The following is a 13,722-nucleotide window of genomic DNA, read 5'->3' on the forward strand; positions in this document are numbered from 1 at the left end:
ACAACCCCTGAGATGTAGAGTCCCATGCACCAACTGAGCTAACCAGGTGCCCCAAAGAACTAGTAGTTATACTCTTCATTGCTTAGTTCCCCTGGCTGGTCCCTATGGATTCGCTAGACACCCAGAATGGGTGTGGAATGAATACAGATACATATTTCCACTTGAAGAAAGGACCTAATTCACCACCTGAGTTCCAAGGGCCTCTGACATCTACCTGGCTATTATTCACAGCTTCCCTTCTCTCTGAGCAATGCTCAGCAGCAGTCAATATTATGGGAAGGACTCTGTGGTTCTCAATCTTTCTGCATACCAATATCACCTGGGGAACTTTGAATACCAATGATGCCTGAGTCCCATACCTCGAGGTTCTATTTCAATGATGCCACCCTAGGCATCTGAATTATTATTTTTTAATTAATTAATTTTTTATTTTTTAAATTTATTTTATTTTTTTAAATCTGAATTATTTTTAAAGCTAGGAGGGACCAAAATCTGGACATGCTGATCCATTGCCTAAACATATAGCCATGCATGCACATGCACACACACACCATGCTCACTCTCTCTCCCAGGTGCTTCTTTTTCTTTAAATATTTTATTCATTTATTCATGAGCGACACACACAGAGAGAGAGGCAGAGACATAGGCAGAGGGAGAAGCAGGCTCCTCATAAGGAACCCAATGCGGGACTCAATCCCAAATCCTGGGATCACGCCCTGAGCTGAAAGCAGACGCCCAACCACTGAACCACCCAGGCATCCCTCCCAGGTGCTTCTAATATACATTCAATAATGAGAACCACTGGTATAGCAGTTGCCACAAAGAACTGGAAATCTAATTTCTTACTCTGCCATTTGATGTGAATAAACTGTTCGATCTCTCTGAACTTCAGGTATGGCTTTGAGAGACACCTACATAGCATATAGTAGGTTTTCATGGCTCCTTCTTGCTTCACCTTCCAGTCTCTGCTTAGGTATCATCTCCTGCCCGAACTTAAACTGTTTCTCTCTGTTCTTACAGCGCCTGTGCAGATCCCTGTCTTAAACCTTATTCTGTGACAGTGACATTAAAATCTTTGTCTGCATCTCTTCCATTAGTGTATACACTACTTGGAAGCAAGTTATTAATAAAAGTGATTATATGACCCTTCTTTTAGTTTTCTTTCAGAAATCATAACATTAGCTCATTTCCAAACTTTAGTTAAATAATCCTTCATGGAAAACACATGCAGCTTTGTGAAATACACATTATCCTTATTTTGTCTACTATTAATTAAAAAAAATTTTTAAAGATTTTATTTATTTATCCATGAGAGACAGAGAGAGAGAGAGAGAAAGAGAGGCAGAGACACAGGCAGAGGGAGACGCAGGCTCCATGCAGGGAGCCTGACGACGTGGGACTCGATCCCGGGTCTCCAGGATCACACCCTGGACTGAAGGTGGTGCTAAACCGCTGAGCCACTGAGGTTGGCCTAAAAAATTTTTTAATTTAAAATTTTTATTTTTTTTTAAAGACTTTAATTAATTCGAGAGAGAGGGAGAGAGCATCTCAGGCAGACTCCATGCTTAGCAGAGTTGGCTTGGGATGCTCTCTCCTTCTTTGTCATTGCTCCTCCCCCAGCTCAAGCACAGTTACATTGTCTCTGTGCATACATACATACAATCTTTTTTTTTTTTTAAAGATTTATTTATTTATTCATGAGAGACCCACAGAGAGAGAGGCAGAGACACGGGCAGAGGGAGAAGCAGGCTCCATGCAGGGAGCCCGAAATGGGACTTGATCCTAGGTCTCCAGGATCACACCCTGGGCTGAAAGCGGCGCTAAACCACTCAGCCACCCGGGCTGCCCATATACAATCTTTTTTTAAAAAGAAAACAAAATGTCATTCTTTATACTATAAAGCCTTCTTTTTTTTTTTTTTAAGTAAACTCTACCCCCAATGTGAGGCTTGAACTCCCCACCTATTTTTTTCTTTTTTAAAACATTTTATTTATTTTTCCATGAGCGACACACAGAGAGAGGCAGAGACACAGGCAGAGGGAGAAACAGGCTCCATGCAGGGAGCCCAATGTGGTCCAATCCCAGGACCACAGGATCATGCCCTGGGCCAAAGGCAGGCGCTAAACCACTGAGCCACCTGGGCTGCCCAAAAGGTTGTTTTTTTTTTTTTTTAATAAGATTTTATTTATTTATTCATGAGAGAGACAGAGAGAGAGAGAGAGAGAGAGAGGGAGAGGCAGAAACACAGGCAGAGGGAGAAGCAGGCTCCATACAGAGAACCTGACGTGGGACTTGATCCCGGGTCTCCAGGATCAGGCCCTGGGCTGAAGGCGGTGCTAAACCACTGAGCCACCCAGGCTGCCCCCCTTAATGATTTTTATTTATTTTTATTTTTTTTTCTTAATGATTTTTAAATAACATTTTCTTTTCTCTCCCTTACTATACTGTAAGAATATAGTATAAAATTCATATAACATACAACATACGTGTTAGTCTACTGCTGATGTTACTGGTAAAGCTTCTAGTCAATAGCTATTTGTAGGTTTCAGGGAGTCAAAAGTTATATGCAGATTTTTGACTGCACACAGATCAATACCCCAAATCCCTACATTGTTCAACCGTACATACATATTTGTACACAATGTACATGGTTTCATGAACATCTTCTATTGCCATCCCTTGAAAAGGTGCATAGACCTCAGGTTTAAAACCGGTTTAGAGGGGCACCCGGGTGGCTCAGTGGTTGAGTGTGTCTGCCTTCAACTCAGGTCATGGTCCCATGGTCCTCAGATTGAGTCCCACATCGGGCTCCCTGCATAGAGCCTGCTTCTCCCTCTGCCTGTGTCTCTGCCTCTTTCTATGTCTTTTATGATTAAATAAATAAAATCTTAAAAAAAAACTGGCTTAGAACAACATTGAAGGAAATACATTAAGGAAAGAAATAGATCTGAAACTAACAATTCTTATGAGTGCTTTTTAAAAAATCTTTTCCCAACTCTGCTTAGGGAGGAGCTCCCAAACCGTCTTATGACTCTTACCTACAGAGCTGAAAGTTCCTTGGGTTTTCTCCAGCTCGTGGTTGCTTAGAGAAAAAAAACCTCTGCTTCCAACATTATTGCCCTTATGAACACACTTTATCAGCGACTTCTTTCTTGTGCACGAAAGGTCTTTGGTCACTAACTTTCAGTTGTCTTTCCCTTTTCAGGTTACCAAAAGAACTTGAGTAATTTGGGACCATGGCTCTGGTGTCAGAGATCAGGCCCCGGCTAGATGTGGGAAAGTAACTCGTAGCAGCCCGGAAATATACTTCCACAGCAAGGGCTCACCCAGGGAGTGTGAGTCAACAAGGCATAGGTCAGAGTGGTAATCCGGAAGAAGAAAGGTAGAGATATTTTTAAAACCCATGCATCTGGGATACCTGGGTGGCTCAGCAGTTGAGCATCTGCCTTGGGCTCAGGGCTTGACCCTGAGTCTGGGGATGGTATCCTACATCGGGTTCCCTGCATGTAGCCTGCTTCTCCCTCTGCCTGTGTCTCTGCCCCTCTATCTGTGTGTGTCTCTCGTGGATAAATAAATAAAATCTTAAAAAAAAAAAAAAAACATGCATCTGGTCTGACTGGAAGGATAGGACAAATCTTGATTCTAAGGATTCTTGCCTCCTTAGTCATAAACCTCTTCTGTGCTTCCTGCTGAGGTAAAGCTTAGAGAAGTATTTTGCTGCCATGGAGCTAGAATCCAGAGGTTAGCTTGCCTACAACCTGCAAGAAAGTGTTTACTGGAAAAGAAGGCCTAATGCTGACACTTGGTGTTTTGCTCTCAACTGGGCAAGGTAGAAGAATCCAAAATGCTTTCACTGAGTATCAGCTGTATAATTTTTATGATGAGCGTTTATCGATCAGAAGTTTCACAACTGCTCTCCTCTCTTTTAAGTTTTTGTTCTGCTGATGAATGCCTTGTAGTTTGTATATAGTTGAGTTTTTTACTACCTGGAGTAGTTTCTTATTTTTTTCTTTTCTTTCCTTTTCTTTCTCTTTTCTTTTCAATAATCTCTACACCCAACATGAAGCTTGAACTTAACCCTGAGATCAAGAGTCACATGCTCCACTGAGTGAGCCAGCCAGATGCCCTACTACCTGGAATAGTTTTATAGCCTGGTTGCTAGAAGAGACTTAGTGAAACAAGTATGCTTTTGAAGGTACTATATGCTTTTCCTGCTCCTGAATTTGACTATTTAAGACAAAGACTCATGGTATGGGTTCTTGGTATTTTCAAACCACTTATTTGACCCAAGAGGAGAATAGAGAGTGGAAGAAGGATGGAGGGTTCACGTAGGCTACTGTCTGTTTATGACCTTATGACCATGCTGTGTTGCGTCCCCCAGTATTGAAGGTGTCCCTTGGTTTTATAACAGGAATCAGACCTATATACCCCCTGTGTTACAAACTGTGCTAAACACTATTTAATTAATCCTCCCCAACAGCCTTAAAGTTTGCTGTTTATTCCTGAAGAAACTAAAAGTCGAAGAAGTGAACTAACCTGACCAATATCAAAAAACTAGTTAAGAGCGTGCAACACTTGATCTCTGGTAGTGAATTCAAGCCCCACACTGAGTGTAGAGATTACTTAAAAAAAAAAAAATACTAAAAAAAAAAATACTAGTTAGTGAAGAAAATCGGATTTCATCCCTTTTTCCCCACTACTATATTTAAGTGGAGAATTGCTCCTTAGTTCTGGCTTCTCCCAGTACAACTTCCCTCCTCCCCCACACAAGGAAATCTGGCTTGGGTACACTGAGTTAATCCACTAGAGACTGAGTAATGACCCACCAGAATACTATTTTACAAAGGGGGATTGCCTTTTCAATAAATTGATTGTGTTGACCAGGGCCCCTCTTCTGGGTCAGAGTGCTTGTTCAGCATCAATTCAAAGAGGAGAGAATTGGATGACCTCAAGGCATCTTGTATCCAGACTATAAGGCTTGAAAAAGTAAACAGACCTTGTAACCTCGTAATGACTAGAATATTCATGTCTGCCAAGTATAACCTACCCTGGACAGTGTGAGATAAACACTGGTGAAATTTTGCCTCCTTCCAAAGTCATCATTTTTTGGACTCCAGGCAATTCAGGGCAGATGACTCTCTTATTTACATTATCTTTAGTTGTTGTACTTCCCAGGATTGCTGTATCTCTTAGATCACTCAGCCCAGCCTGAGGTGATTTTCGCTGTCATCATGAGCTTATGTCATCATGAGCTTCATGAGCTTTGGATAGACTCCATTAGCATTTACAAACCATTATTCAGATAGGTTACTTTTGTAATCCCATAACCTAATTCTTTGGGTTGATTTTTTTTCTTTTAAGTTTATTTATTTTGGAATCTCTACACCCAGTATCAGGCTTGAACTCATGACCTGGAAATCAAGAGACATAGGCTCTTATGACTGAACTAGCCAGTTGCCCCTCTGGATTGATTTAATTAAAAAAATTTTAAAGATTTTATCTGTTATTTACGAGAGAACGAGAGAAGACAGAAGGAAGGGAAGGGAGAGGGAGAAGCAGACTCGCTGCTGAGCAGGGCACCCAACACGGGGCCCCATCCCAGGACCCAGAGATCATGACCTGAGCCGAAAGCAGGCACTTAACCAACTGAGCCATCTTCGGGTTGATTTTTTTTTTTTAATTTTTTTTTTTAATTTATTTATGATAGTCAGAGAGAGAGAGAGAGAGAGAGGCAGAGACATAGGCAGAGGGAGAAGCAGGCTCCATGCACCGGGAGCCCGACGTGGGATTCGATCCCGGGTCTCCAGGATCGCGCCCTGGGCCAAAGGCAGGCGCCAAACCGCTGCGCCACCCAGGGATCCCCTTCGGGTTGATTTTTGATGAGATTTTCATATCTAATTTTTTTAAAAGATTTTATTTATTTGACAGAGCGCGTGCGCACACAAGCAGGGGAAGTAGCAGGTGGATGGAGAGGGAGAAACAGGCTCCCGCCAAGCAGGGAGCCTGATGTAGTGCTTGATCCCAGAACCCTGGGATCATGACCTGAGTGGAAGGCAGATGCTTAACCAACTGAGCCACCTGGGTGCCCCTCATCTCTAAATTCTGAAGAAGGGACCTCCTTCAAGTTTGCAGCCTTTATTCTCCCAAGCTGGTAGCATTTAGAATCTCCCCTGCTTGAAGACTTTATTAGTAGGATCAAAACCAGTGAGGCAGGGGATCCCTGGATGGCTCAGTGGTTTAGTGCCTGCCTTCAGCCCAGGCCTGATCCTGGAGACTCCGGATCGAGTCCCACATCAGGCTCCCTGCATGGATCCTGCTTCTTCCTCTGCCTCTCTCTCCGCCTCTCTCTGTCTTTCATGAATAAATAAATAAAATCTTAAAAAAAAAAAAAAACACCAGTTAGGTAGCTAACATCTATTGCAGGCAGTCATATTGTTACATTTTATACTTAACAGGAGGGTAGGTCACCAAAATATTTTATGCACCTTTTTAGATGTGTGACATACTTTAACGCAATGATCAAATGGAGAGGAAGAACATTTCTTTGAACCCTAACCTGTCTCAGGCCAAATGGATGGAAAGATTACAGGGGAAATTAACATTTGATTCTTTCTTCAGGCCATAATAGCCTTTTTCCTATTTCTTTCTAAAAGGAATGGATTCATCCTGCTCCTGGGAGCAGGTTTCTCTTTGCATCAGAAAGCTTTGCAAAGGAGCCAGCTGCACCAAGTGAGCCCTGAAATTCCCAGGTAACATACTTTCAATTAGGAAGGCTTGCTCCAAGGCTGAGGAAGTACATCATTTAACAGTGGGTTGTGGTATAGTGGCAGGAACCTGGGAGATTCTGGGGTCTCTCTCTAAATTGGCCACTTTGAGCCTTGTACAGCTTGCCTACTTTGTGAATTGCTTGTGAAATTGAAATGAATTGTGTTTGAAAGTGTTTTGAAAACTGTAAAATGTTCTACAAATGTAATTTTTTTTTTATGATAGTCACACACAGAGAGAGAGAGAGACATGGGCAGAGGGAGAAGCAGGCTCCATGCAGGGAGCCCAACGTGGGACTCGATCCCGGGTCTCCAGGATCGTGCCCTGGGCCCAAGGCAGGCGCCAAACCGCTGCGCCACCCAGGGATCCCCACAAATTTAAGTTTTATTTCCAAGCAAATCAATGAGCAGTCACTGAAGAAGGAATTGGCTGAAAGCACTTGGTGCATATGCTTTTGTAAGCACCAAACATTAAGCGCTCAGGTTTATTGAGCATTTACTCATGTGCCAGGCACAGCTGTAAATGTTTTACATGTATTAATATTTAATCTTCATAGAACTCTAATAAGATAAATATTATCGTTCCCATTTTACAGATGAGAAACACTGAAGCACAGAGAAGTTAAGCGTCCTACCTGAAGTAAGATACCTAGGTAATATATCTAACAAATGGTGAAGTGAAACTAGGATGCAAATACAGGCAGCCTCGCTCCAAAGCTAAGACTATAATGCTGGCAGCATAATCCTTACTAACTGAATTGGTAGCCAGTCCAAAACATTTGTTATGCCTGTCTCAAAAGGTTAAATGTCATATAAGTGTTGGAAAGCTAAAACTGTGATGAGTAAAGATGCTTTTCAAGAAAAGCATCCTTGGGGATCCCTGGGTGGCTCAGTGGTTTGGCGCCGGCCTTTGGCCCAGGGCACGGTCCTGGGGTCCTGGGATCGAGTCCCGCATCGGGCTCCTGGCATGGAGCCTCCTTCTCCCTCCTTCTGTGTCTCTTTCTCTGTCTAGATCTATCATGAATAAATAAATAAATAAATCTTTAAAAAAAAAGAAAAGTATCCTTTCAGGATTTGGATTTGACCCCTCAGTGCCTAATAGTCATATTTTGGGGTCCTATGTAAACCCTACTTCTGTGGGGGGGGGTTGGTCTTGAAACATGCATGGAAAATCATCTGTTAACCTACTTCATCAGCAAAATGGTGATAATGGAATTTTAAGATCTAGTTAGGTTGAAAATGGTGAAGATGGTATAAAGGAAAGCCTTGTAAATTTAAATGACAGACAAGTAATTTTACTCTTTTTAGAAATGCACCTGCTCATGATTGGATCCAATTCTTTTTCTTTTCTTTCCTTTTTTTAAAGATTTTTAAGTAATCTATGCATCCAACATGGGGCTCAAATTTACAACCCCAAGGGGCGCCTGGGTGGCTCAGTTGGTTAAGCATCTGCCTTCAGCTCAGGTCATGATCCCAGGTCCTGAGATTGAGCCCAGAGCCTGAGCCCTGTGTTGCACGCCCTGCTCAGTGGCGGTCTGCTTCTCCCTCCCCACTGCTCTTACATGCTGTCTCCCCCACTCTCTCTCTCCCCCTCGCAAATAAACAAATAAAATCTGTAAAAACAAGCAAGAAAATTTACAACCTCAAGAGTTTCATAGTGCACCAACTGAGCCAGCCAGCAGTCCCCTCCTTTTTTTCTTTTGATAGAAAAAAAAAATGTATCAATCATCCCACATGTCTGGCTGCATCTTTTCTTCATCAACATCAATTGGTAGATTTTTATCTGATTAGTCTGATTTCTTCTTTATTCATTTCTTTTGTTTTACCACTTGTATCTTCTGATGCCTTGATTTGGTATTTCTAGTCAAATTACATAATTTGTTTCTTTGTATGTTATGAGAGGAAAGGGAGACAGAGCTGAAGGAATGAAAAATTAAAATCTTCCCTTAGTAAGGCAATACCTTAATGGTTTAATATTTTTTTATTGTGAAAGTAACATATGACATTAAAAAAGTAGGAAGTACAGAAAAACATTAAGCTGACCAAAAAAATGAAACATGTTCCTCCTTAATAGAAAATTGAGTACTGGGCAGCCCAGGTGGCTCAGCGGTTTTGCGCCACCTTCAGCCCAGGTGTGGTCCTGGGGACTCTGAATTGAGTCCCACGCCAGGCTCCCTGCATGAAATGGAGCCTGCTTCTCCCTCTGCCTATGTCTGTGCCTTTCTCTGTGTGTGTGTGTGTGTGTGTGTGTGTGTGTGTGTGTGTGTGTGTTTGTGTCTCATGAATAAATAAATAAAATCTTTTTTTTTTAATTTTTAAAATTTATTTATGATAGTCACACACACAGAGAGAGGCAGAGACACAGGCAGAGGGAGAAGCAGGCTCGATGCACTGGGAGCCCGATGTGGGATTCGATCCTGGGTCTCCAGGATCGCGCCCTGGGCCAAAGGCAGGCGCCAAACTGCTGCGCCACCCAAGGATCCAATAAATAAAATCTTTAAAAAAATTTTGAGTACCATATTTTTTAATGCGGTAATACTGCCTTATAAAAAGATTGCATCATAAACATGTTTGATTTAAGATTGAAACAAATAGGAGACATAAAAACGTATTTTTGAATATCTAAACTTACAGGTTTGATGTAGATGTGTCAATAATATGTGAATTATTTAACCATTCACTGTTGGATATTTGAGATGCCTCCAATTTTTATTTATTTATTTATTTATTTATTTATTTATTTATTTGATTTTTATTTACTTAATCACGAGAGACATTGGGGGGGGCAGAGACACAGGCAGAGAGAGAAGCAGGCACCATGCGGGGAGCCCCACGTGGGACTCGATCCTGGGACTGGATCCTGGGACTCCAGGACCACATCCTGGGCCAAAGGCAGGTGCTAAACCGCTGAGCCACCCAGGGATCCCCACAATGAACTTATTTTTTTATGATTTTATTTTTAAGTAATCTCTACACCCAATGAGGAGCTTGAATTCAACAATCCTTGAGATCAAGAGTCACGTTTTACCAACTGAGCCAGTCCGGCGCCCCACAATGAACTTCTTGGCATAAATACCTAGAAGTGGAATTATTGGCTTAAGAAGTACAAACATTTTAAAGTTTTTGATGTATCTTGCCAAATTGCTTTTTTTAAAGGATGAATTAACATTTACTTGCAACAGAAACATACAAAGGGGTTTGGTTTTGCGTATTGGAGGTTTTCATTTACAAATATTTACATTTGGGCAGCCCCGGTGGCTCAGCGGGTGGCTCAGTGGTTTAGCGCAGCCTTCTTCGGCCGAGGCGTGATCCTGGAGACCTGGGATTAAGTCCCATGTCAGGCTCCCTGCATGGAGCCTGCTTCTCCCTCTGCCTGTGTCTCTGCCTCTCTCTCTCTCTCTCTCTCTCTCTCTCTCTCTCTCTATCTATCTCTCATAAATAAATAAATAAAATCTTAAAAAAATTTACATTTATTTATGGTAACAGCTCTTCATATGTGTTTAATGCTATGTACTTTTTTCTGTAAGTTGGACATACTTTGCATAGTTTTTATAATGATTTTATTTGTTTGACAGAGTGCAAACAGAGAGCGGCAGGCATAGGAAGAAGGAGAAGCAGAAGCAGGCTCCCGCTGAGCAAGGAGCCTGATGAAGGGCTCCATCCCAGAACCTTGGGATCATGACCTGGGCTGAAGGCAGTGGCCTAACTAACTGAGCCACCCAGGCTCCCCCTTTTCCATGTTTTTTGATTAGGTTTCTTATCAAAATTTTCTTAGGATTTCTTTTTTTTTTTTTAAGATTTTATTTATTTATTCATGGAAGACACAGGGAGAGAGAGAGGCAAAGACACAGGCAGAGGGAGAAGCAGGCTCTATGCAGGGAACCCGACAACGAGACTCGATCCCAGAACTCCAGGATCATGCCTTGGGCCGAAGGCAGACACTAAACCACTGAGCCACCCAGGGATTCCCAAAATTTTTTTAGGATTTCTTATCAAATTTTAGTAGTCCTTTGACTCAAATTTGTGACAGAAGTGTACAAGTATATAGCTTATATTTAGTTTGGTTATATCCTTATAATTTTCTTTATAATTGTTTCAATTGTTTCTCCTGCTTCTAAGCTTAAAAAGTCATTCCTCATCTATGTAGCCATTAGGAAAAAAATGAAGTAGATCTATGTATTAACATAAAAGGATGCCCAAGTTATACTGTGTTTTTTTTTAAGATTTTATTCATTTATTCATGAGAGACACAGTGAGACGGGCAGAGTCATAGGCAGAGGGAGAAGGCTTCCCCTGGCCAAACTGGGGACAATGTGAGCATCAAGATGAATGCTGATAATATTGAATTATAAAATAGGAATCCATGAGTTCAGGGTGATAGAAATAAAATAATTGGATAGCCCAGGTGGCTTAGTGGTTTAGTGCCACCTTCAGCCAGCATGATCCTGGAGACCAGGGATCAAGTCCCGCATCGGGCTCCCTGTGTAGAGCCTGCTTCTCCCTCTGCCTGTGTCTCTGCTTCTCTCTCTCTCTCTCTCTCTCTCTCTCTCTCTCTGTGTGTGTGTCTCATGAATAAATAAATACAATCTTAAAAAAATCATCAAAAAAATAGGAAAGAAGGAAAGGTCTTCATTATAGTAGAACTGCAACTGATAAATGTAGAAAGAATGATGGAATTAGAAAAGTCACAATTTGGCAGCCACCATAACAAAAATTGATTTAGCCAGGAATCATCAATGGATGCTAAAACTGGTGTGATCAAAGGATGATGAGAAATGGGATATGTACATAATCTCAAAGTAGGATCATACACAAGATACTTATTAATTACAAATAGTAACTGTACAATGGAGAATCCTGGGAGACTGCCTCAACCAGGTGATGAAAGCAAACATCATCATTATGGGACAGAAGGACATCAGTTGCCTCCTGATATGATGAGCTAGGAAAGTCAGAACAGTACGTCTCTGGTATTTTTGCCAAAAATACACAATCTAAATCTAAATCTAAGGGAACAAGAGGCTACCAAATTCAGGGGCATTCTTCAAAAGAATTGTCCTGCACCCTAAAAATATCTTTGTCGTAAAAGAAAGACTGAGAAACTACTCCAGACTCCAGAAGACTAAGGTTACATGGCAACTAAATAGCTTTGTAATCCTGAATTTTTTTAAAGATTTATTTATTTATTTTAGAGAGAGCATGAGCAGGAGGGGAAGGGAGAGGGAGAAAAATCTCAAATGGACTTTGTGTTGACCGCAGAGCCTGATGCAGGGCTCCATCTCCCGATGCTGAGATTGCTACTTGAGCCAAAGCCAAGAGTCGGATGCTTACCTGAATGTACCACTCAGGTGCCCCTGTAATCTTTAATTGTATCCTGGACCAGAGAACAGTTTTTTTTTCTTTTTCTATAAAGGTGGAAGTTGGACAATTGATGAATTTGAATGTCTGTAGATTATAGTATTGTATAAATGTTAATTTCCAATTTTGATAATTGTATTGTAGTTATATAAGAGAATGTCCTTGTCTTTTAAAGGGACATGATGTCAGAAAAAAAATTTAAACTAGAATCTGTTCATAGGTGGTCTTTTAAAGACAATGGCTATATGACAAACTACGCTTTATCTGACAGAGTAACTATAATAACCACTTACGGTTTTCTTCAGAACTCTTGGATTTGTTCATTCAGTAGCTACCATCGAATACCAATGTATCAAGCATAGTACTAGACATGGAACGAGGCAGAAACGATTGCAAAGTAGTGTCCTCAGGAAATTGACAGCCTATAGGAGGTGAGCAAAGATGCAAAGAGAGTGAGAGAGATGGAAGGAGAGAGACAACTAATGAGAATGATAAAACAAATGTAGTAAAAATTAACATTTGAGGAATATAAGTGAAAGGCATAAGGGAATTCATTTACTATTTTTGCAGTTTTTCAGGATCTGTGAAATAATTTCAAAATAAAAAGTTAAAAATATATTGTAAAAACTGCCAAGAAGAAAAAAAGAAATTAAGAGACTAGAGTTTAATAGACAATAGACTAGAGTTTAATAGACAACTTGCAATAGACTAGAGTTTAATAGACAACTTGCAAAACTTGTACCTTGTTAGGCCATGAAGAAAATTCTCAACAATTCCACAAAGCACAAAAATATACATGCCATACTCACAGACTAAAACAAGTAAAACTTAAAATTTAGAAATTAAAATTATTTAGATGTTCTCAATTACTTCTCTCTAAACAATAACTGAATCAAAGCAGTAAATGTGAACTATTGGCTATGGCCTAAACTATTAGCAAAGGAAAAATCTACAGTCCTAATTTTATTTATTTATTTGTTTGTTTATTTATTTATTTAAGATTTTATTTATTTATTCATGAGAGACAGAGAGAGAGAGAGAGAGAGAGAGAGAGGCAGAGACACAGGCAGAGGGAGAAGCAGGCTCCATGCAGGAAGCCCGATGTGGGACTCAATCCCGGGTCTCCAGGATCACGCCCTGGGCCAAAGGTGGCACTAAACCGCTGAGCCACTGGGGCTGCCCTACAGTCTTAAATTTATTATTATTCATCAAGAAAGAACAGAAACCTGTAAGTCATACACTGTTTTATAAGTTAGGGCAAAAACATCACCAATACAAGGTGCCCAGGAAAAAGACTGTTGTGCCATCTGTCTGCTCTTAAATGGTCACTCAGCCAGTTCATAGAGACATTTAGGGCAGTACTTTTATTGTGCCAGTACCAAATGCTGGATGGGAGAGGCAAATGAGATCTTCACTCGTGGAACTTACAGGGTATGTGTGTATACAAGCAGGAAAACATCAGATATTAAATAATAAATTCAAAAATTCAGTATTGTGAAGAAGTACATAGTGCTGTTTATCCCTAGTGCAGTATCACTTAACAGTACCCTCGGTGGTCATTGTTTCCCTACTGACTTTGTTTGAGTCTCTTTTTTACTAC

General features: G+C 40.9%; 1 long non-coding RNA gene across 1 annotated transcript in view; it reads left to right on the top strand.

Annotated features, from left to right (window-relative positions):
* LOC129501791 (uncharacterized) overlaps positions 1-10,623 on the top strand; it is a 46,790-nt gene extending 36,167 nt beyond the window's left edge. The window contains exons 3-6 of the long non-coding RNA XR_008662815.1: positions 4,067-4,195; positions 6,654-6,749; positions 7,361-7,417; positions 10,340-10,623. This is a non-coding gene — a long non-coding RNA (uncharacterized LOC129501791). The remainder of the gene's footprint in view (positions 1-4,066; positions 4,196-6,653; positions 6,750-7,360; positions 7,418-10,339) is intronic.
* The last annotated feature ends 3,099 nt before the right edge of the window (positions 10,624-13,722 follow it).

The sequence above is a fragment of the Nyctereutes procyonoides genome, unplaced genomic scaffold (assembly GCF_905146905.1).
Source record: "Nyctereutes procyonoides isolate TBG_1078 unplaced genomic scaffold, NYPRO_anot_genome, whole genome shotgun sequence".
Classification (NCBI taxonomy): domain Eukaryota; kingdom Metazoa; phylum Chordata; class Mammalia; order Carnivora; family Canidae; genus Nyctereutes; species Nyctereutes procyonoides.